Genomic DNA, 9,912 nt, shown 5'->3' with positions numbered 1-9,912 from the left:
GATCCTACCAGTTGTGGTCACTGGGGGTCTGGTATAATGTTTCTGTGTATTGGAAACTGATACCAGGGAATGGGAATGGGCTAAACAGGGGTAGCTGAGAAAGTTGACAGGAGGGAGGACATCTGGGTGTGCCACTAGGATCTGTGTAGACTTGTGGGATTAGGGCAAAGAGGAAGAAGTGACACAGTATGTGTACTTCTACAAAGCTGGAGGTATGACTGGGGGATGGAATTGGAGGGGGAGGAGGGAGAATGAAGACTACCTATCTGATTCCTTGCCTGGAGTGACCTGCATGTTCCCATTTAGTGCTTGTGGGAATTGACAGCTGAGACAAAGGGGTAGTGGAAGAAGGCTGATGCCCTGGCAAGGACGTCAAAGTTGTTTTAATATGCATGTCCCTAATTGCCGGAGATGATGAACTTTTTTTTGGAGGTTATTTCTTGGTTATTCTCTTCTTTTAAGAACCCTCTCCCAGGTTGCAGACACATTTTTTGAATCTACTTATTTTTATTGTATTTTTGAGTTCTTTATAGACTGAATATTAATTTTGTCATGTTTACTTGATAAAGATACTCTTCCATTTCTGTGCACTGCGTTCTCCATTTTCACCAAGAAGATTGTTTCTTCAGTAGCATTTTAGCTTTATTAAGTCCCACCTGTTGATTGTTGGCACTAATTCTTGAGCCAGTGGAGTCCAATTCAGAAAGGTCTTTTCCCACACACCAGTATCCTGTGGGGTAATTTTCTATTTCTATTTTTCCAGTGCTTATTCCTTTGATCAATTTGGAGTTACTTTTTGTAGACGGTGAGAGATAAGGACCTAATTTTGTTCCTCTACAAATTGACAACCTGGTTCTCCAGTGTCTCATATATATGCATCTTTGTCAAGTATTAAGTGACTGAAGTTACTCATGTTTAGGTCTTCTATTTTTCTCCATTGTCTATGTCTTTGTTTATTTATCACTACTATATTATTTTTATTTTTTTATTTTTATTTTTGTATTAACTTGAGTATTTCTTATATACATTTCGAGTGTTATTCCCTTTCCCAGTTTCCGGGCAAACATCCCCCTCCCTCCTCCCCTTCCTTATGGGTGTTCCCCTCCCAACCCTCCCCCCATTGACGCCCTCTCCCCAACAATCTAGTTCACTGGGGGTTCAGTCTTAGCAGGACCCAGGGCTTGCCCTTCCACTGCTGCTCTTACTAGGATATTCATTGCTACCTATGAGGTCAGAGTCCAGGGTCAGTCCATGTATAGTCTTTAGGTAGTGGCTTAGTCCCTGGAAGCTCTGGTTGCTTGGCATTGTTGTACATATGGGGTCTCGAGCCCCTTCAAGCTCTTCCAGTTCTTGCTCTGATTCCTTCAACCGGGGTCCTATTCTCAGTTCGTGGTTTGCTGCTGGCATTCACCTCTGTATTTGCTGTATTCTGGCTGTGTCTCTCAGGAGAGATCTACATCCGGCTCCTGTCGGTCTGCACTTCTTTGCTTCATCCATCTTGTCTAATTGGGTGGCTGTATATGTATGGCCCACATGTGGGGCAGGCTCTGAATGGGTGTTCCTTCAGTCTCTGTTTTAATCTTCGCCTCTCTCTTCCCTGCCAAGGGTATTCTTGTTCCCCTTTTAAAGAAGGAGTGAAGCATTCACATTTTGATCATCTGTCTTGAGTTTCATTTGTTCTAGGCATCTAGAGTAATTCAAGCATTTGTGCTAATAGCCACTTATCAATGAGTGCATACCATGTATGTCTTTCTGTGATTGGGTTACCTAACTCAGGATGATATTTTCCAGTTCCAACATTTGCCCACGAATTTCATAAAGTCATTGTTTTTGATAGCTGAGTAATATTCCATTGTGTAGATGTACCACATTTTCTGTATCCATTCCTCTGTTGAAGGGCATCTGGGTTCTTTCCAGTTTCTGGCTATTATAAATAAGACTGCGATGAACATAGTGGAGCACGTGTCTTTTTTATATGTTGGGGCATCTTTTGGGTACATGACCAAGAGAGGTATAGCTGGATCCTCAGGCAGTTCAATGTCCAATTTTCTGAGGGACCTCCAGACTGATTTCCAGAATGGTTGTACCAGTCTGCAATCCCACCAACAATGGAGGAGTGTTCCTCTTTCTCCACATCCTCGCCAGCATTTACTGTCACCTGAGTTTTTGATCTTAGCCATTCTCACTGGTGTGAGGTGAAATCTCAGGGTTGTTTTGATTTGCATTTCCCTTATGACTAAAGATGTTGGACATTTCTTTAGGTGTTTCTCAGCCATTCGGCATTCCTCAGCTGTGAATTCTTTGTTTAGCTCTGAACCCCATTTTTTAATAGGGTTATTTGTCTCCCTGTGGTCTAACTTCTTGACTTCTTTGTATATTTTGGATATACAGCCTCTATCTGTTGTAGGAATGGTAAAGATCTTTTCCCAATCTGTTGGTTGCCTTTTTGTCCTAACCACAGTGTCCTTTGCCTTACAAAAGCTTTGCAGTTTTATGAGATCCCATTTGTCGATTCTTGATCCTAGAGCATAAGCCATTGTTGTTTTGTTCAGGAAATTTTTTCCAGTGCCCATGTGTTCCAGATGCATCCCTAGTTTTTCTTCTATTAGTTTGAGTGTGTCTGGCTTGATGTGGAGGTCCTTGATCCACTTGGACTTAAGCTTTGTACAGGGTGATAAGCATGGATCGATCTGCATTCTTCTACATGTTGACCTCCAGTTGAACCAGCACCATTTGCTGAAAATGCTATCTTTTTTCCATTGGATGGTTTTGGCTCCTTTGTCAAAAATCAAGACCCCATAGGTGTGTGGGTTCATTTCTGGGTCTTCAATTCTATTCCATTGGTCTATCTGTCTGTCTCTGTACCAATACCATGCAGTTTTTATCACTATTGCTCTGTAATACTGCTTGAGTTCAGGGATAGTGATTCCCCCTGAAGTCCTTTTATTGTTGAGGATAGTTTTAGCTATCCTAGGTTTTTTGTTATTCCAGATGAATTTGCAAATTGTTCTGTCTAACTCTTTGAAGAATTGGATTGGTATTTTGATGGGGATTGCATTGAATCTGTAGATCGCTTTTGGTAAAATGGCCATGTTTACTATACTAATCCTGCCAATCCATGAGCATGGGAGATCTTTCCATCTTCTGAGGTCTTCTTCAATTTCTTTCTTCAGTGTCTTGAAGTTCTTATTGTACAAATCTTTTACTTGCTTGGTTAAGTCACACCGAGGTACTTTGTATTGTTTGGGTCTATTATGAAGGGTGTCGTTTCCCTAATTTCTTTCTTGGCTTGATCTCTTTTGTGTAGAGGAAGGCTACTGATTTATTTGAATTAATTTTATAACCAGCCACTTTACTGAAGTTGTTTATCAGCTTTAGTAGTTCTCTGGTGGAACTTTTGGGATCACTTAAATATACTATCATATCATCTGCAAATAGTGATATTTTGACTTCTTCTTTTCCGATCTGTATCCCATTGAACTCCTTTTGTTGTCTGATCGCTCTGGCTAGAACTTCAAGAACTATATTGAATAAGTAGGGAGAGAGTGGGCAGCCTTGTCTAGTCCCTGATTTTAGTGGGATTGCTTCAAGTTTCTCTCCATTTAGTTTAATGTTAGCAACTGGTTTGCTGTATATGGCTTTTACTATGTTTAGGTATGGGCCTTGAATTCCTATTCTTTCCAGGACTTTTATCATGAAGGTGTGTTAAATTTTGTCAAATGCTTTCTCAGCATCTAATGAAATGATCATGTGGTTTTGTTCTTTCAGTTTGTTTATATAATGGATCATGTTGATGGTTTTCCATATATTAAACCATCCCTGCATGCTTGGGATGAAGCCTACTTGATCATGGTGGATGATTGTTTTGATGTGCCCTTGGATTCGGTTTGCCAGAATTTTATTGAGTATTTTTGCGTCAATGTTCATAAGGGAAATTGGTCTGAAGTTCTCTTTCATTCTTGGGTCTTTGTGTGGTTTAGGTATAAGAGTAATTGTGGCTTCATAGAAGGAATTCGGTAGTGCTCCATCTGTTTCAATTTTGTGGAATAATTTGGATAATATTGGTATGAGGTCTTCTATGGAGGTTTGATAGAATTCTGCACTAAACCCGTCTGGACCTGGGCTCTTTTTGGTTGGGAGACCTTTAATGACTGCTTCTATTTCCTTAGGAGTTATGGGGTTGTTTAACTGGTTTATCTGTTCCTGATTTAACTTCGGTACCTGGTATCTGTCTAGGAAATTGTCCATTTCCTGCAGATTTTCAAGTTATTTTATGTATAGCCTTTTGTAGTAGGATCTGATGATTTTTTGAATTTCTTCTTATTCTGTAGTTATTTCTCCCTTTTCATTTCTGATTTTGTTAATTTGGACACACTCTCTGTGTCCTCTCGTTAGTCTGTCTAAGGGTTTATCTATCTTGTTGATTTTCTCAAAGAAACAACTTTTTTTTTCAATGTTTTTTTTTTATCCAAGCAAATGGTCTTTTATTTTTTTTTAATTTTTTTTTAATTTATTTAATACGTAATAATAATTCTTTGGTTTCCCGGTAAACATCCCCCTCCCCCCTCCCCTTCCTTATGGGTGTTCCCCTCTCAACCATCCCCCCATTGCCGCCCTCCCCCCAACAGTCTAGTTCACTGGGGGTTCAGTCTTAGCAGGACCCAGGGCTTCCCCTTCCACTGGTGCTCTTACTAGGATATTCATTGCTACCTATGAGGTCAGAGTCCAGGATCAGTCCATGCATAGTCTTTAGGTAGTGGCTTAGTCCCTGGAAGCTCTGGTTGCTTGGCATTGTTGTACATATGGGGTCTCGAGCCCCTTCAACCTCTTCCAGTTCTTTCTCTGATTCCTTCAACGGGGGTCCTATTCTCAGTTTAGTGGTTTGCTGCTGGCATTCGCCTCTGTATTTGCTGTATTCTGGCTGTGTCTCTCAGGAGAGATCTACATCCGGCTCCTGTCGGTCTGCACTTCTTTGCTTCATCCATCTTGTCTAATTGGGTGGCTGTATATGTATGGGCCACATGTGGGGCAGGCTCTGAATGGGAGTTCATTCAGTCTCTGTTTTAATCTTTGCCTCTCTCTTCCCTGCCAAGGGTATTCTTGTTCCCCTTTTAGAGGAGGAGTGAAGCATTTACATTTTGATCATCTGTCTCCAGTTTCATTTGTTCTAGGCATCTAGGGCAATTCAAGCATTTGGGCTAATAGCCACTTATCAGTGAGTGCATACCATGTATGTCTTTCTGTGTTTGGGTTAGCTCACTCAGGATGATATTTTCCAGTTCCAACCATTTGCCTACGAATTTCATAAAGCCGTTGTTTTTGATAGCTGAGTAATATTCCATTGTGTAGATGTACCATATTTTCTGTATCCATTCCTCTGTTGAAGGGCATCTGGGTTCTTTCCAGCTTCTGGCTATTATAAATAAGGCTGCGATGAACATAGTGGAGCACGTGCCTTTTGTATATGTTGGGGCATCTTTTGGGTATATGCCCAAGAGAGGTATAGCTGGATCCTCAGGCAGTTCAATGTCCAATTTTCTGAGGAACCTCCAGACTGATTTCCAGAATGAAGAACCAACTTTTGGTTCTGTTGATTCTTTCTATGGTCCTTTTTGTTTATACTTATTGGATTTCAGCTCTGAGTTTGATTATTTCCTGCCTTGTATTCCTCCTGGATGTATTTGCTTCTTTTTGTTCTAGAGCTTTTACGTGTGCTGTCAAGCTATTGATATATGCTCTCTCCTGTTTCTTTCTGCAGGCACTCAGAGCTATGAGTTTTCCTCTTAGTACAGCTTTCATTGTGTCCCATAAGTTTGGGTATGTTGTACCTTCATTTTCATTAAATTCTAAGAAGTCTTTAATTTCTTTATTTACTTCTTCCTTGACCAGGGTATCATTGAGTAGAGCATTGTTCAACTTCCATATATATGTGGTCACTCTTACCTTATTGTTATTGAAGACCAGCTTTAGCCCATGGCGGTCTGATAGGACACATGGTATTATTTCTATCTTTCTCTATCTGTAGAGGCCTGTTTTTATGACCTATTTTATGGTCAATTTTGGAGAAAGTCCCATGAGGTGGTGAAAAGAAGGTATATTATTTTGTTTTAGGATAGAATGTTCCATGAATAACTGTTAAGTCCATTTGGTTCATGACTTCTCTTAGTGTTATTATGTCTCTGGTTAATTGTTGTTTCCATGATCTGTCCATTGATGAGAGTGGGGTGTTGAAATCTCCTACTATTATTGTGTGAGGTGCAATGTGTGTTTTGAGTTTTAGTAAGGTTTCTTTTACATATGTAGGTGCTCTTGTATTTGGGGCATAGACATTTAGGATTGAGAGTTCATCTTGGTGGATTTTTCCTTTGCTGAATATGAAGTGTCCTTCCTTATCATTTTTGATGACTTTTAGTTGAAAATTGATTTTATTTGATATTAGAATGGCTACTCCAGCTTGCTTCTTCTGACCATTTGCTTGGAAAGTTGTTTTCCAGCCTTTCACTCTGAGGTAGTGTGTGTCTTTGTCTCTGAGGTGTGTTTCCTGTAGGCAGCTGAATGCAGGGTCCTGGTTGCGTATCCAGTTTGTTAATCTATGTCCTTTTATTGGGGAGTTGAGGCCATTGATGTTGAGAGATATTAAGGAATAGTGAATATTGGTTGCTGTTATATTCATATTTGGATGTGAGGTTATGTTTGTGTGCGTTTCTTCTCTTTGTTTTGTTGCCAAGACGATTAGTTTCTTGCTTCTTCTAGGGTATAGCTTGCCTCCTTATGTTGGGCTTTACCATTTATTATCCTTTGTAGTGCTGGATTTGTAGAAAGATATTGTGTAAATTTGGTTTTGTCATGTAATATCTTGATTTCTCCATCTATGTTAATCGAGAGTTTTGCAGGATACAGTAACCTGGGCTGGCATTTGTGTTCTCTTAGGGTCTGTATGACACCAGTCCAGGATCTTCTGGCCTTCATAGTTTCTGGCGAAAAGTCTAGTGTGATTCTGATAGGTCTGCCTTTATATGTTACTTGACCTTTTTCCCTTACTGCTTTTAATATTCTTTCTTTATTTTGTGCACTTGGTGTTTTGACTATTATGTGACGGGAGGTGTTTCTTTTGTGGTCCAATCTATTTGGAGTTCTGTAGGCTTCTTGTATGCCTATGGGTATCTCTTTTTTTAGGTTAGAGAAGTTTTCTTCTATGATTTTGTTGAAGATATTTACTGGTCCTTTGAGCTGGGAGTCTTCACTCTCTTTTATACCTATTATCCTTAGGTTTGATCTTCTCATTGAGTCCTGGATTTCCTGTATGTTTTGGACCAGTAGCTTTTTCTGCTTTACATTATCTTTGACAGTTAAGTCGATGATTTCTATGGAATCTTCTGCTCCTGAGATTCTCTCTTCCATCTCTTGTATTCTGTTGGTGAAGCTCGTATCTACAGCTCCTTGTCTCTTCTTTTGGTTTTCTATATCCAGGGTTGTTTCCGTGTTTTCTTTCTTGATTACTTCTATTTCCATTTTTAATTCCTTCAACTGTTTGATTGTGTTTTCCTGGAATTCTTTCAGGGATTTTTGTGACTCCTGTCTATGGGCTTCTACTTGTTTATTTATGATTTCCTGGAATTCTTTTAGGGATTTTTGCGATTCCTCTCTGTAGGCTTCTACTTGTTCTCTAAGGGAGTTCTTCACTTCTTTCTTGAAGTCCTCCAGGATCATGATCAAATATGATTTTGAAACTAGATCTTTCTTTTCTGGTGTGTTTGGATATTCCATGTTTGTTTTGATGGGAGAATTGGGCTCCGATGGTGCCATGTAGTCTTGGTTTCTGTTGCTTGGGTTCCTGCGCTTGCCTCTCGCCATCAGATTATCTCTAGTGTTACTTTGTTCTGCTATTTCTGACAGTGGCTAGACTGTCCTATAAGCCTGTGTGTCAGGAGTGCTGTAGACCTGTTTTCCTGTTTTCTTTCAGCCAGTTATGGGGACAGAGTGTTCTTCTTTCGGGCGTGTAGTTTTTCCTCTCTACAGGTCTTCAGCTGTTCCTGTGGGCCTGTGTCTTGAGTTCACCAGGCAGGTCACTTGCAGCAGAAAAGTTGGTCTTACCTGTGGTCCCGAGGCTCAAGTTTGCTCGTGGGGTGTTTTCCTCTGGCGTCAGAGATGTGTGCAGAGTGCCGTCTCTTCTGGTTTCCCAGGCGTGTCTGCCTCTCTAAAGGTTCAGCTCTCCCTCCCACAGGATTTGGGTGCAGAGAACTGTTTATCCGGTAGCTCCCTTCAGGTTATGGCGGTTTCTCAGGCGCAGCGGTCCTGCTGCTCTTGGGCCCTCCTCTATGGGAACCCAGAGGCCGTATACAGTTTCCTCTTGGGCCGGGTATGTGGACAGTGGTGGGAAGTGTTGGTGGTCTCTTCTGCTCTGCAGCCTCAGGCGTGTCCACCTGACCAGGCGATGAGGTCTCTCTCCCACGGGGTCTGGGAGCAGAGAGCTGCTGCGGGCCGGGATCCGCGGGTGTGGGACTCCCGGCAAACACAGGAGGTGCCTGGTCCTAGAGGAATTCTGCCTCTGTGTGTCCCGAGTTCACCAGGCAGGTCTCTTGCAGCAGAAAAGTTGGTCTCACCTGTGGCCCCCAGGTTCAAGTTTCCTCGCGGGGTGCTGCCCACGAGCTCTCTGCGGCGGCAGCAACCAGGAAGATCCGAGCCACCGTTTCTGGGAGCTTCAGTGCACCAGGGTTCCAGATGGCGTTTGGTGTTTTCCTCTGGCGTCAGAGATGTGTGCAGAGTGCAGTCTCTTCTGGTTTCCCAGGCGTGTCTGCCTCTCTGAAGGTTTAGCTCTCCCTCCCATGGGATTTGGGTGCAGAGAACTGTTTATCCAGTCTGTTTCCTTCAGGTTCTGGCGGTGTCTCAGACGCAGCGGTCCTGCCGCTCCTGGGCCCTCCCCCACGGGAACCCAGAGGCCTTATACAGTTTCCTCTTGGGCCAGGGATGTGGGCAGGGGTGGGCAGTGTTGGTGGTCTCTTCCGCTCTGCAGCCTCAGGAGTGCCCACCTGACCAGGCGGTGAGGTCTCTCTCCCACGGGGTCTGGGAGCAGAGAGCTGCTGCGGGCCAGGATCCGCGGGTGTGGGACTCCCGGTAAACACCACTACTATACTATTTTTATTTCTGTGATTCTGTAATATAGCTTAAGATCTGGAACTGTAATTCCTCCAGCATTGTTTTTGATGAGCAAAACAGTTTTGACTATCTGTAGTCTTTTGTGGTTTTCTGTAAATTTTAGATCCCCCCCCATTTTGTGTTAATGAGATAGGGATTTTCATTGGGATTATTTTGCATTTGTCAAAAGCTTTTGGTAAAATGGTTAGTTTCACAACATTAATACTACCAACCCATGTGTTTGTGATGTTTGTGCATTTTAATTTTGATTCTTTTTCCCTCCCAGTGGTTTAAAGTTTTCATTGTTGAAGTCCTTCACTTCGAAAATTAGGTTTACTCTGAGATATTTTATTTTCTTTCAGGTTATTATGAATGAGAATGTGTCCATCATTTCCTGTTTTGTATGTTTCTTGTTATATAGAAAGGATATTGCTTTTTGCAAGTTTGTTCTGCATTCTGCCACATTGCTGAATTTATCTTTTCTCTTTCTCTGGTAGACTGTTTGGATTTTTATGTCATTTGAAATGGGGTTTGTTTGACTTCTTCTTTCCCTACTTATATACCTTTACTTCTCTTGCTTTACTGCTTCAACCAAAATTTCAAACACAACATTGAAAAGAAGTGGGGATAGTGAACAGCTTCCTGACTTTGGTCAATCTGCTTGAAAAATTTTCTTGATGATTCAGCCTACCTGTATTCTTTCCAATTATACCTTTCATTATATTAAACTATATTTTCTCCAGTACTTCATTCTTAATGCTTTTATTATGGAGGCAT

The sequence above is a fragment of the Rattus norvegicus genome, chromosome 2 (genome assembly GCF_036323735.1).
Source record: "Rattus norvegicus strain BN/NHsdMcwi chromosome 2, GRCr8, whole genome shotgun sequence".
Lineage (NCBI taxonomy): Eukaryota > Metazoa > Chordata > Mammalia > Rodentia > Muridae > Rattus > Rattus norvegicus.
The sequence above is the reverse complement of the archived record's forward strand: the minus strand, read 5'-3'. Positions refer to the sequence as shown.